Source organism: Macrotis lagotis, chromosome 2 (assembly GCF_037893015.1).
Source record: "Macrotis lagotis isolate mMagLag1 chromosome 2, bilby.v1.9.chrom.fasta, whole genome shotgun sequence".
Lineage (NCBI taxonomy): Eukaryota > Metazoa > Chordata > Mammalia > Peramelemorphia > Peramelidae > Macrotis > Macrotis lagotis.
The window spans coordinates 223,323,329-223,336,471 of NC_133659.1; the positions used below are offsets into that span (position 1 = coordinate 223,323,329).

The 13,143-nt window shown below is 31.6% G+C and overlaps 1 protein-coding gene and 1 long non-coding RNA gene across 9 annotated transcripts in view; one reads left to right on the forward strand and one right to left on the reverse strand.

The window, feature by feature from the left end:
• The window catches only part of LOC141514278 (uncharacterized), a 43,262-nt gene extending 42,005 nt beyond the window's left edge, over positions 1-1,257 (forward strand). Inside the window, exon 4 of the long non-coding RNA XR_012475981.1 lies at positions 1,102-1,257. This is a non-coding gene — a long non-coding RNA (uncharacterized LOC141514278). The remainder of the gene's footprint in view (positions 1-1,101) is intronic.
• The window catches only part of RPTOR (regulatory associated protein of MTOR complex 1), a 552,432-nt gene that overhangs the window by 245,443 nt on the left and 293,846 nt on the right, over positions 1-13,143 (reverse strand). The gene's annotated exons all lie outside the window — the stretch shown is intronic.

Consider the following 13,143-nt stretch of genomic DNA (forward strand, 5'->3'; position numbering starts at 1 on the left):
GAAAGGCAAGGGATCATAAAGGGTATAGAGATGTGACTGAAGGACACAATAAAAATAAGATATGAAAAGGTTCTTCCATCTATTTTATAGAATTTTTCACACAGATGCAAATTGTATTTCATCATGTACATTTCTGCTTCTACTTAGGAAATCATGCAGTTTTGTTGTTGGGTTTTTTTTTGTTTTTTGTAAGGCAATGGGGTTAAATGGCTTGCCCAAGGCCACACAGCTAGATAATTATTAAGTGTCTGAGACCAGATTTGAACTCAGGTACTCCTGACTCCAGGGCCAGTACTCTATCTACTGTGCCACCTAGCCACCCCCACCCCCAGTTTTGTTTTTAATATGATTAAATATACTATTTTCCAAATGTTAGAACCATACTTGAATTCCTGACATGAAGAAAGATGGACCTTAGTGAATAATTAACTGGACAAATTGGTGGAATCTTTTTTTGCCAGGATTTTATTCAATGTTCACTAATAATATTTTAGAGTTCTCTTTCTTTGCTTTATCTTTTCCTAGTTTATTATTTATTTATTAGGATTATTTATTTCATAAAAAGGAGTTTGATGGAATGTTTTCTTTTTCAAATTTGGAGAATTTGTAGAGTACAGGTATTTTAAAATAATTACAAAGTCTGCTGTAATGTATGTAGCAAACATTTTTTTTTTAAGTGAGGTAGTGGAAATATAGTTCCATTATAGCTAGCTCAATCTCCTTTTCTGAAACAGGATTATTTCAGATCTCTATTAGATGCTGTTACCTTGGGTATTTAATATTTTTGTATTGTTACCTACTAAAAAATGTTTTTCTATTGATTTCACAGCTTAATTGGACCATAACCATATAAAACGCTTTAATAATTTTGTTTTGTTTTTTTCTTGCTGTGATTATACAGATTTTTTATTTTATTAATTCAAGCAACATTATAGTACTTTCAAATCAAATTTGCTTTTGAAAATTATCATTTTGGAAACCAAGATTTGTTCCTTTAGCAGACTAGTTCTATTTAAATATAGGAATATGCTCACCCTCCTCATTCCTTTTTATTTTTAATGAAAATTGAAATTAAGTTAATTCAGAAATTGTTTATTTCAGGTTTCTTTTTGTACCAGGACCTAGAGAAAGTCAAAACATATGGAAATCATATGTAACAGCACTACATAGAAACAGGATGCAAAGAAGATCAAAAAAAAGGGAGAGAAACCATTTGTTTTTAAAAATTTCCTTAAAACCACCAAATAAATTATTTAATATTCTAAACAGCCTATAAAATTTAAATTCATATTTATCTTTTATGTTTTTAAAATTTTATTTATTTAAGGCAATGGGATTAAGTGACATGCCCAAGGTCACACAGCTAGGCAATTATTAAATGTCTGAGTTCCTCCTGACTCCAGGGCCGGTGTTCTATCCATTGCGCCACCTAGCTGTCCCTAAATTCATATTTATTAATCTGTGTCTGAATTTCCCATAGCATAAGTAAGTATAAAATTATAGCCTCCTGGGAGGAAGAGAATAAACTTCCAGTAGAGTATCCTCATAGTCACTAACCCTACTTTAAAAGATGGAACATGACAAAGTGAATAGAGACTTTGGCTGGGAATGAGGAAGGTCTAATTGGAAGTTTTGTCTATGGCACATAATGACTATGTGCTCTTATTCTGATAAAGAAATACTTTTTAATTGAATCTTTAAAGGTAGTAAGTTCATTTTTTTAATTCTGTTGTTGTTTTTAATAAAATTTCCCATTTTGATATTGCCTCCTGGATTGTTATTATTATACTGACCTGCTATTGATTTTTGTGGGTTTAGTTTGTTGCCTTTTGTCTCAATTAATATCCTTGCCAATTATACAGCATTTTCAGTTATGTTATCATTTCATGTTATCATAACATCAGGCAGTACAGCTGGTTTAATCTCTTTTCCTAAAGTTACCACTTAAATTCACTTCTCTTTTCTTTGCTCTAGAAATTTATAAAATAATAGTGGAGGGACAATAGATAAACTTGTTTTACACCATATTTGTTGTAAAAACATCTAATAAATTGATTTTAATTAGTTGAGCATTTTTCTTTCCCAAAGCATAAATGAGCTGATTACTTTATTAAAGGTTGTCGAAGGGTGGCTAGGTGGCGCAATGGATAGAGCACTGGCCCTGGAGTCAGGAGAACCTGAGTTCAAATCCGTCCTCAGACACTTAATAATTACCTAGCTTTGTGGCCTTGGGCAAGCCACTTAACCCCATTGTCTTGCAAAAACTAAAAAAAAAAAAAAACCCACCCCCAAAAATAGCTGTAGTTTTTTTTTTTTGGGGGGGGGGGTATCCATGTACTGTGATTTTGGATATTTTTGTTTTTAACATGATTATCTTGTTTGTTTTTCTAATGTTGAACCATCCTTACATCCCTAGTATAAATTCAATTTAGATTTTTAATAATGAAGGATTTCTGGGATGAAAGGTTGATAGATAAAATAGATTAGATAAAGGAGAGCTAGAAGCAAAGGGAGCTCAATTAAACCTGAAGATTTAAGTTACTTAGGAAAGAACTCCCTATTTGATAAAAACTTACAAAAAATTGGAAAGCATTCAGACAAAAACTAAGTTTAGGCCAAAATCTTATACCCTATGCATAATAAATTTAAGAGAGATAGAATCTAAATGTATACAATAAAGAAAGAATTTGAACAAAATATTCCTAAAGAATAAAAGCAATCATAAAAGCAAAAACAGCAATCAAATGGGGAAATATTTGCATAAAATCACTCAAATAATGGGTGCAGATAAATAAAACTATGAAGTAATTACAGTCAAAATGAAAAGCTTTTGAATGAGCAAAATCAATAGACCTAGGGTTAAAAAGAGAACTAGTTGATTGGAGGAGAAAAAAATCTTTGCATTTATTAAATATTTCTAATAAGGGATACTACATAAAGACAATTAAATTTAAAGATATTCTAATAAATAGTGAAAGGATGGGAATAAGCAGTTCTTTAAATAAGAACTATAAACTATTAAAGACCATGTGATAGAATATTCCAAATCAATAATAAGAAAAATTAATTCAAAACAACTCTGAAATTTCACCTCACATCTAGAAAAATGAGAATAACTGATTTTTGGGAATGAGGTAAAAAAATGCACATTCGTGCATTGTTCCAGGAGTTACTAATTAGCATGATTAGCTTTAGAAACAATTCATAATTGTGCAAAAAAAGTGACTAAGATGTCCACACCCCTTGTTCCAGAAATTCAACTATCAGGAATATACCAAAGGGAGGTCAAGAACAAAAAGAAAGTTTCCGTTCCTTTCAAAATATTCATAAGATCTTTTTTTTTTATGTAGAAGCAATGAATTGAAACAAAATAGATGCCTATCATGTCAAAAATTAGCTAAATAAATTAAATATATGAACAGCCTGAATATTACTTTGCTGTAAGAAATAATGGATATGACTATGAAAAGATTGCTGATCTGATAGAAAGCATAGTAAGAAAAGCCAAGAAACTATAAATGCAATTAATATGAAATGACTATTTCCCTTATATTCCAATGTATTAAATAGTTTTATTGATTTTTTCCTGTTATTTAAAAATATTTGTTATATGGGATAGTTCTATGGGAAGGGGAATACCGGAAAAATTCTTGAAATGCAAAAATTAAAAATATTTTTGAAATGTTAAAATGTTTTAAAATGGACACACAAATGTATGGGCAACACACACACACACAGACATACATAAATACACATGCACATAGTTCAAGGGAAGTTTAGGGGAGTGGGAATTTGCCAGAGAAGGAATATGATTAGCCAATATTAGATTTTGTAATTTTTTAAATGAAGGAAAGTTAGTATGACATTATTAACATATTCATTGCATCCATCCCCACATATACTCTTCGGAATTTTACTTGAATGGAGCAGACTGGTATGGAGGAAAAAAGTAAAATTGGCTAATAACTAAGTTTGTATCTTTGGAGAAAAACGTTAATATTCTCTGGATTATAGGCTCCTCTTCTGAAAATTAAAGTTATTTGGCAAAATGTTCTTCAATGTTTCCTCCAATAATAATATTGAGATTTTGCTCTAGATTTCCAATCATGTATTATTTTCTTGGTCCTTGACTCATAATTTAATGGAAGAATCTTTTCCATTTTACTATTGCAAAGAATTCCTAGACCAAAGACAAATGTATTTTAATTCAGTTTTGAAACTGGGGGAAAATATTACAGACTAAAAAAGATTTAAAAAGTGAATACTACAAAATCACAGAGGAAAAGTATAGTTCCAAAAAAGAGACATGAAAAGATACTAGTTCCACTTCCTTTTCAGTGGTTCCTGTTCAGTGGAGAAAAGGATTGAAAGTATTGTCAGATTTTTTCACTATGTTGATTGATTTTACTGAATTTTCTGTTTCCTTTTTAAAAAATAATCTTGGCTATAAGGTATGGTTCTCGGAGAAATCTAGATAATGAAAAAATAAAAATGTCAAAAAAAATTTATTATTTAAAAAAGAAAATGTATGTTTTTCATGGATTATAAAGATATTTTAATAAAATTTTCATAGAAATGTGTTCTAGAATGTTATATCATTTATTGTAGATAGCAATTTTTTAAAAACAAATCATAGATGGATATAGGCCAACAAAATAATCCAAGGTCCTCAATGTCAGAAGGCACATGACTCTATCATGCTATTAATTTTAATTCAACGTTTATTAGGCACTTGTTATTTGCAAAACAGTTACTTTTGGAGACAAAACATGAAACTGAGCTCTAAGATATGACAAATATGATGAATATAAAGTAAGGAAGAATTTAAAGATTTTAAATGTAACAATGTAAATAATATCAATAATATCAACAAAAAAGTAAAGGGTGAAAAATTACAAAAACCAAGTCTGGTCCCAAAGAAGAGCTATAAAAAGATACATTTATTTCATTATTTTGAAGAAGAGGGTAGCTCATGAATAGGGAACATTTCATGTTTTGTTCTTTTTTGAGCTAACATCATTTTTGTTTTTTTTTTTTTTTTGCATTTTCTCAAAAATATACTATATGGAATGGCTACCTGGAATGGTAAGAGGAGAAATTTTTACAACGTAAAGGTAAAAGTTATCAGTAAATTCATGTCATAAAAAGATTTTTGGGAAATGGCATAAAGAATAGAATACAGATGGAAAAATTAAAAGTGAGAAGAGCAATTTTTGAGGTTATTATAATGGCATATACAAAAATCTGTTTATAATCTCAAAAATAGTGATTAGTCACTAACTGCTTCAGTTATATACATATATGAACATGCTTTTTTGGAAAAGCTATTTTTATTTAGATAAAAATGATAGATTTTTAATATTCGAAGCACTAGCAGTAAATAACATTTCTTCTCAATGAGAAAATAAGTAAAAAGTTAGTTTGATATAATTATTTCTGCTTGAAAACCAGATTTACTTTTTTTAATAAGATGCCACCTTGCAGGTGATATCATGATGTCAATAGCCAATGTATTAGAAGCCAGATCAGAATGTTATACCTTTAAATCAAATGAGGTTTAATTCTTTTTCTGAAGGATAGTATGAAGTGATAAGACAAAATTTTGACAATGAAACTTGCAATGACATTTGCCTTAATTTCTCATGCACAAAATGGCAGGAAATAATACTTATATTAACTACCTCAGAGCACTGTTGTGAGGGGAGCATTGTGTAAAATTATTAAATGTTATTTATCATCATCAACTTTAGAATCCCTCCTAACTCTTAAAACTCTTATGATTTCAAGTGAATGTGTATGGTATATGATTCCCATTATATACCATAGTTAGCTCTATTAAAATGATTTTGTTTCTCATAAAATACACTTTCAGTTTCATTTGTATTGTTTGTTTTTGAATATGAAGGGAGAAACTCAAAGAATCACTTTACAGATTATGGAAATATGAATTAATATTCAATTATGTATTAGTAAACCCAAGAAACAGAAAAATAGAAAAGCACATCTCAGTCTAATTTTAAAAAAAATTCTAATCTGTTCAACATTTATTTATTATTGTTTATTTATGTACACATTATCTTTTTGTTCAGGAACTGTTTAATTTTTTCTGTTTCCCTTTCACAAAGCAAACTTCAATAAATATTTGTTAAATGAGCAATATATTCTTGTGTTTGGTTTCTTTTTTTCCAGAAAGAAATTGGACCAGTTCCAAATGCTATAGGGAGAAAATGGGTTTTCAGGAATATAGTATTTAGAATAAAAGAACTGTCAGAGATCATTTATTACAATCACTTCACTTTGCAAATGAAACAGTGAGAAGATAAGTGACTTGCTAAATGACACAGAGTTAGTAAGTTACAGAACTGGTATTTGATCTCAGGTCTTGTGATTTAAAAATCAAGTCTTCATTCTACCATAACTTCACCCTAATGTAGCTAGGGGCAAAAGGGAGGGGGGCAGGGAGGGAATATAGAAAAAAAGGAAAGATGTGTCAATTTCTTAAAAAAAAAAAAGAAAGAAAGAAATGCAAAGATCCCAAAAAAGTTCAAGGAGAAAGAAAGAGATTTAAGGTATGATTTTCTTGACAATATAGTAGATCCATAGAAAATATTTAGCAATCAAGGAACAAAATATTAAACAAAGAAAAATATTGTTGAAAGAAAGCATAATCACAAAATGAATGGTAAAACATATTAACAGGCTCACAATGGGAACTCTCATATGAAGTCTGCCTTCAATTAAAATGAGCTGCTAATAAAGCAAACCAATCTGCAGCCACTGAACTTCCACTGATATAGTTCATCTGACAAAGGCATCTAGAAACACATGTTTTCTCTAAACCACAGGAAGGCACCAAGTTGGAGAACAAGATGAAAGTCCCACCACTTTTATGGACAATCACCATACTGTGATTCAGTGGCATCTGGTTTGATGATATCTCAGTGAAAGAAGTGGGAGACAGCTGTGCTCTTTGCAGCATTCATCTCAAGAGATATTCTTCAAAGTTCTCCCTTTTCTTCCAGCCTCTGACATTTTCACTTGGCAACTCACCTATAATGTCATCTCACAGTTAAGTTTCCATTAAAGTTTACTGATTGCGACAAATGGTGGGCTGCTTTGCTACAGTATACAAATGACTACAGAAAAAGAGATGAAAGCTTCTACTTTTCACTTTTGACCTTCTAAAAACATAAATGAGAAGATAGTGAAAAAAAGCTAGTGCACTAAGCCTCCATGACACTGCCTCCTTTCAGATGGGCAACCTAAAAACTAATTATGGTTCTTGATGTAGAGAAGGAAAGATTTGTTATTTTGTTACATTTCAACATTTTTTTTCCAACTTATTCACATTCTCATCACTGAACAATCTTTTTGGGTTTTAATTCCTTTCACCTCATTTCTCAATGAGCTCTTAATGAATCATTACTCATCTTATCTGTGACTGGCAGACATTACAGAACTCCTGATTTTCTCCCCTGGACCAGTTTATAACATTTACAAAAGAAACAAGAGTGATTTTTTTTTTCTTATCAAAACTATTACCTTGACTTGTTTTTCTTCTAAATCTCAATGCAGGAGGTATATTTAGGCCTGCTAATAGAATCAAATTGATTCAAATACTGCAACAGACAAGACCGAACAAAGTAGGGGCAATGTGAGGTTTTCCAACCTCCTCCTCCTCCGAAATCCCACTCTCAACCTTTATTAAGGACCTATTGCTTTCCTTTTTTGTAGGTAATCTATCTTTGGATTCCATTTTAAGAAAAGTGTATGCAAGATTACTTACATTCGATTCATGAAACACCTTTCTGACAATAACTACATGGATAGTCCACAGTTGTTCCCAGGGTATCCCTAAGATTTAAGCAAACTCAAGAATCTGGGAAAATGCAAAATTTGAGAAGCTTTTAATTTGTCAAAGGACAAAAATCTTTTTCTTTTCTTATTCATTCATTCATTCATTTTAAGGCAATGGGATTAAGAGTGACTTGCCCAAGGTCACACAGCTAGGCAATTCTTAAGTGTCTGAGGACGCATTTGAACTCAGGTCATCTTGACTTCACTGCTGGTGCTCTATCCACAGCTGCCCCCAAAGGACAGAAATCTTGTCAAATCAAGAAGTCTTCCCTTTAGGGTACTCCTCAACTGCTTCCCTCCTAATTAGAGGCTAATTACTGTGTTTAGATTTTTGAACTAATCAAGCAAGATACATCAGAATTAAAGAATTTAAGAGCTAGAAGGGACCCTCAGGAAATTCCCATTATAGTACACAAATGATAATCTAATCTCAGTTTAAAGACCTCCAAGGATGGGGAACTCATCATGTCTACAGGGAACCTTATTGATTTCTGGATAGCACTAATTGTGGTGTGCAAACTCAGATCTCCCTCTCTGCAAAGAACTCATTTTGCACTGCAAAATGAATTGCTATCCACTTTACTTATGGTGTTTATAATATACATACTGAATATAAATTTCTTGGGTTTTTTTGGTTACTAATGGTCTGAAATGAATTCCAACCAAAAGTAAAATCGTGATGACTCCATAGTTAAATCCTGCATAATCCCTGGGCTTTGCATGTACCTTTATATAGATACAGCAATTTGTTTTACCATTTCGTTGCTCTGTTTCAGTGCTGAAAAATACTACTCAGTTTCCAAACATGGGCAATGTCTCAAAAGACTCATAACATAAATATGTGCTAAAGCAGCAATATGCTTATTCATCAGGCTCCTAGGTTAGCTTGGATAATTAGAAATCAGGGTTGCTCAAAAAAAAGATCAGTATAATTTATGTTCAAACTGTGCACTTAATTAGAAAACAAATACTTTCTTCAGTTTTAAAGATAACTAAAGAACAAAACAAAACAAAACAAAAAACTGAACAACTTCTTTAACAGTCACATACTGCCTGGATCTTTTCTCCAAACTTGTCTTGGAAAATAACAACATGTGTTTTCCATAAAGGAGAAATGTGGCAGATAAAATGCAGCAGAGGGGTGGGGAGAAAAATGAAGAAAATGAAGAATATTTGATTCCCTCAGTTATATTCTTTTTTGAAAACTTGCATGATGGCATTTTATTGCAATAAACTACATCTATTAGAGTTGTTGAGCAAGCCATCAAGAAACTAAAAATTTTCTGACATTTCCCAAGAGATGGCAAAAAGGCTATACTGTCAAATGAAGTTTGATTCCCGAATTCTCTGTCAGTGAGAAACATTCTTTTTGTCTAGGTATTGTCTAGCCACCATGGTGCACTAGACTGTGAGTTTAAGGACCTGGGATCAAATACTACTGATATTTGCAACTACTATGATTTTGGGCAAATCATTCCCATTCTCCTTGCCTCAATACACTTAATGGTAAAGTGAAGGGGGTAGAAGAGAAGATCCCTACAATCTAAAGTTCTAACCTTATGATGCTATGATATGAGATAGTTTGGCAGGCTGTTTACCACATAAAAGTTAAAATTCAGAGACCCAGAGTAGAAAAATACATTATAAATAGTTCTTTGAAAACCAGATATAAAAAAAAATTAAATTGTTTTTCCTAACGTGACAGCAGGAGCTCTCATTGATGCAAAATACTTTATACTTTCAGTCATCTTTTTCCCTCCCATTGCTTAGGGTAAATTATGGAAATCAAACCCATTTAAAGATAGGACAGAGACATATTCATCCACATAGCTGAAGGTTCTTACTCTTCTGGTTTTACATAAAGACACGTTTCACAGATTTTAAAGGGTAGGCATTTATAATCTGAGGTTTTAAAATGATAAATATTCATGTAGGGATCAATATCATTAACAAATTCTTATACTTTTGAAAAAAATCACTGACCTATAACTATACAATACTAGACATATTTAGAACCTCTCTTTTCAACTGCAGGAGTACTGGTAGATTACTTAACAATCTTCACATAGATTTGCTGAAGTATGACCTTATCATGATCTGAAGGTGACCTTGAATTCTTAAGACCATATAATTAGAGCACAGACTAATACAAGTCCAATAAATCTAACATATCAACAGGCCAAGGCAAATGTGAAAATTTTTGTCATCAAGTGAGCTGTAGAGTGATGAATATTTTGGCCATAGTAACTTTTAAAACCAGCCTTGTAGAACACAGTTTGGATTGTGATCTAACTTATATCTACACAAATAAAATCATGAATATTGGGGGAATCAAAACTTATTGTCATTGCTTAGAATATAGAGTATTTTAAATGATTTTTTATGCTCAATCCAAATGGTTTTGAAAATTAATGTTGTGAATTTTGTAGTGTGAAAATGAGTTTTTAATGTCTAAACAAGCACCTTTTCTACAAATTTTTACACCTAATTTTGTAAAAACTAAAGATTGAAGATGTGGTCTGTAAAATTTCTCCCCTTTGAATTTAGTGTATCCAATCGAGATTTTTATAAGCAAGCCACAAGAACTTCATGTCTCTGCATAGGATGTACTTCATATTGGCAATGTTCCCATCCCTTCATCTTTGCCTTTTAAAAGCCCTAGATTTCATTCAAAGTAAAGCTGAAACGTAAGTTCATGTGAAAACTCTTTTGTGATGTTCCACATTTTCTTTTATTAATTTCCTCTTCAGGTTATTATCTATATATTTATCTGTTTATCTACTTTATTCTCTCAATATTAATTGACAAAGGAAAAATTTCTTGTAAGGGGAAAGTGAATATGGATAGAATTAGCATTTTCCTTTTGGCTACTAAAAATGGCAGAAAAATCAAGTTATGCCACCTATTTTAAAATTCAATTTTTAGATTTTACAATGAGAGCCATGGATAAATGGAAAGCATTTCCATGGGGTTTATGTTTAAACTGTGTATAAAAAATTATAAGCGTAATTTAGCATTGAGAATTCTTGAAAAGGTGGGAAAAGTCACTAACTTAGGAAGATAAAGCTTTACTAAAGCTATGTTTATTTATCATATGGCCCTTTCTAAGATGTTTTCATGTTAGAATTTTTATGTTACTTCAGTCTGCTGTAGGTTGTAAATAATGATTTTCTTAGCTTATTATTTTTTAACCACCTCAAGTGCATTTTTGAAAGCCTATCCAGGTTAAAAGACTTAAAATAAGAATAGATAAATAAAAACACAGCAATGCTATATTCTAGGATTTTAGAAAATTATGCTATCAATTAATATGGATGAGAAAGATAGCAGGAGGTAGAATCGGCTGCTTGAGGTTGCTCTTTTATGATGTCTTGTCCATTTTATTTTGCCAGACATAACTGGGAAAGGGGGTCGTGATGGCAATATTCTTCAGCAAATTTATGATATCAGAGAAATCAAAATGATGGATGCCCTCTGTCAGTTTTAATATAAAACTAATTCAAGGAAATTGGAGCGCCCTTTATCTCATACAGGAGAAACATTCATTGAAATGAGACATATGGGAATATCGCCAAACCAATTACTCCTTCCATTCCCCCCCAGACCCCAAAACTGGCTTTACAATTATTCTGATAAGCTTTTCAAGAGTGTGTATGTTTCACTAAAATTGCCCCACTATTTAAAATGCTAATTTTTAAAAATAGGCTAAGATTCTCCCAAATTTCAATCTTACAAATTGAGAAAAATTTCCCAATTACCTTAATTCTTAGTCCCCAGGGTATGGACCAGATGTGGGTATACAGTTCCATTACTGTGTCCAGGGAGAAGAATAGAAGGATCAGCTTACATACCTGGGATGGGGCCTGAAGTTGAGTACTCAGGTCAGGGAGTACTAACTAGATATAAGCCTACAAAATTCAAAGCAGGTGGAAATTTATGAAACTATACTCCTAGATCAGAATGTTAGGGACCTATGAAAGTTTGAATATGATTTTCCAACCAAAAAAGATATTAATTTATAACCAAGAATATCTAAGCAAACATAACTGAGTTTATACCTAGAGGAGAAAAACAATGGATGCATAATGAAAGAGAAACTTTCTCAGGATTCCTGATAAAAAGGATCAAAGTGAGTAGAAACTCTGAAATATAAGTCAGTGGAAACTAAAAAAAGATAAAATATATGTGAGTAATCAGAAGGGCTATCAATAAAGATTTGCTTTTAAAGAAAGTACTTACAGGTTAACATTTTATTTGTCTATTTTAATATTTTAAAATTTCCCAGGACTCAGTTATACTCATTTGCACAAATTTTATAAATTCACTTTCTCTTTTTGAAAAACAGGAAAACATCACCATCTTCAGTCATGTGATATAGTCGTTTTTAATACAATTTTTCAGAGATCACAACAATATCTCAACATTCATATCTGCCAAAAAAAAACACCCCACAGATATCATCTACCTCACTTTGCTGAATTATATCTATTAAGTTGAACTAGAGTTCCATTCCATACATTATCATCTTATTTATCTTGGGATCCTGTTCCAGTTGTCATTTCTTTCAGTTCAAGATCCAATAGAAGAAAAGAAGTTTGGATTTATCTTCACTCCATAGACCCTTTATCAGTCTTGTACCCACCAATTATTTTATACATTCTCTGGATCATTTATAGTATAATTCTCCCAATCTGTGTAAACTTTTCTCCCTTTTGTAAACAAAGCATAGTTACAGTTATGAGTCTAGCAAGATTTTGATAAGAAGCATCACATCACTATTTCCTCATTTATAACTCCACTACTAGTATTAGTATTTTATGTCCTCATTACCTCAAGAAGACATTAACATAACTGCTAAATTGTTCTTTCCTATTCTAATCTTCTACCACTTCATTCCAGAATAATTTTTCTAAAGCAAAAGACTTTTATGATATAACTCTTGTGACATTATCCTTACAGTATACCTATCCTCCTCTTGAAGCATTATGGTATAAAGGAGAAGCATGAGTTGTGTTTGGAAAGCCTAGGTTCAAATCTCCCTTGAGAAACATACTAGCTAGGTGATCCTAGATATTATTTAACTTTCTCCAGATTTCAGTAAAACAAAAGGCTGTGATTCAATGGCCTCTATGGTCCCATCTAGCTCTAATTCTATAATCTAATGATATGAATAAAATCTTTGGACTAAAGACCATCTCTGAAAATGGTCAGTAACTAATAGAGAACCTTGTACTTACTGACAATACTGAAAATTCCTTGAACAAGTCTACTGCTTATTTTCAGGAC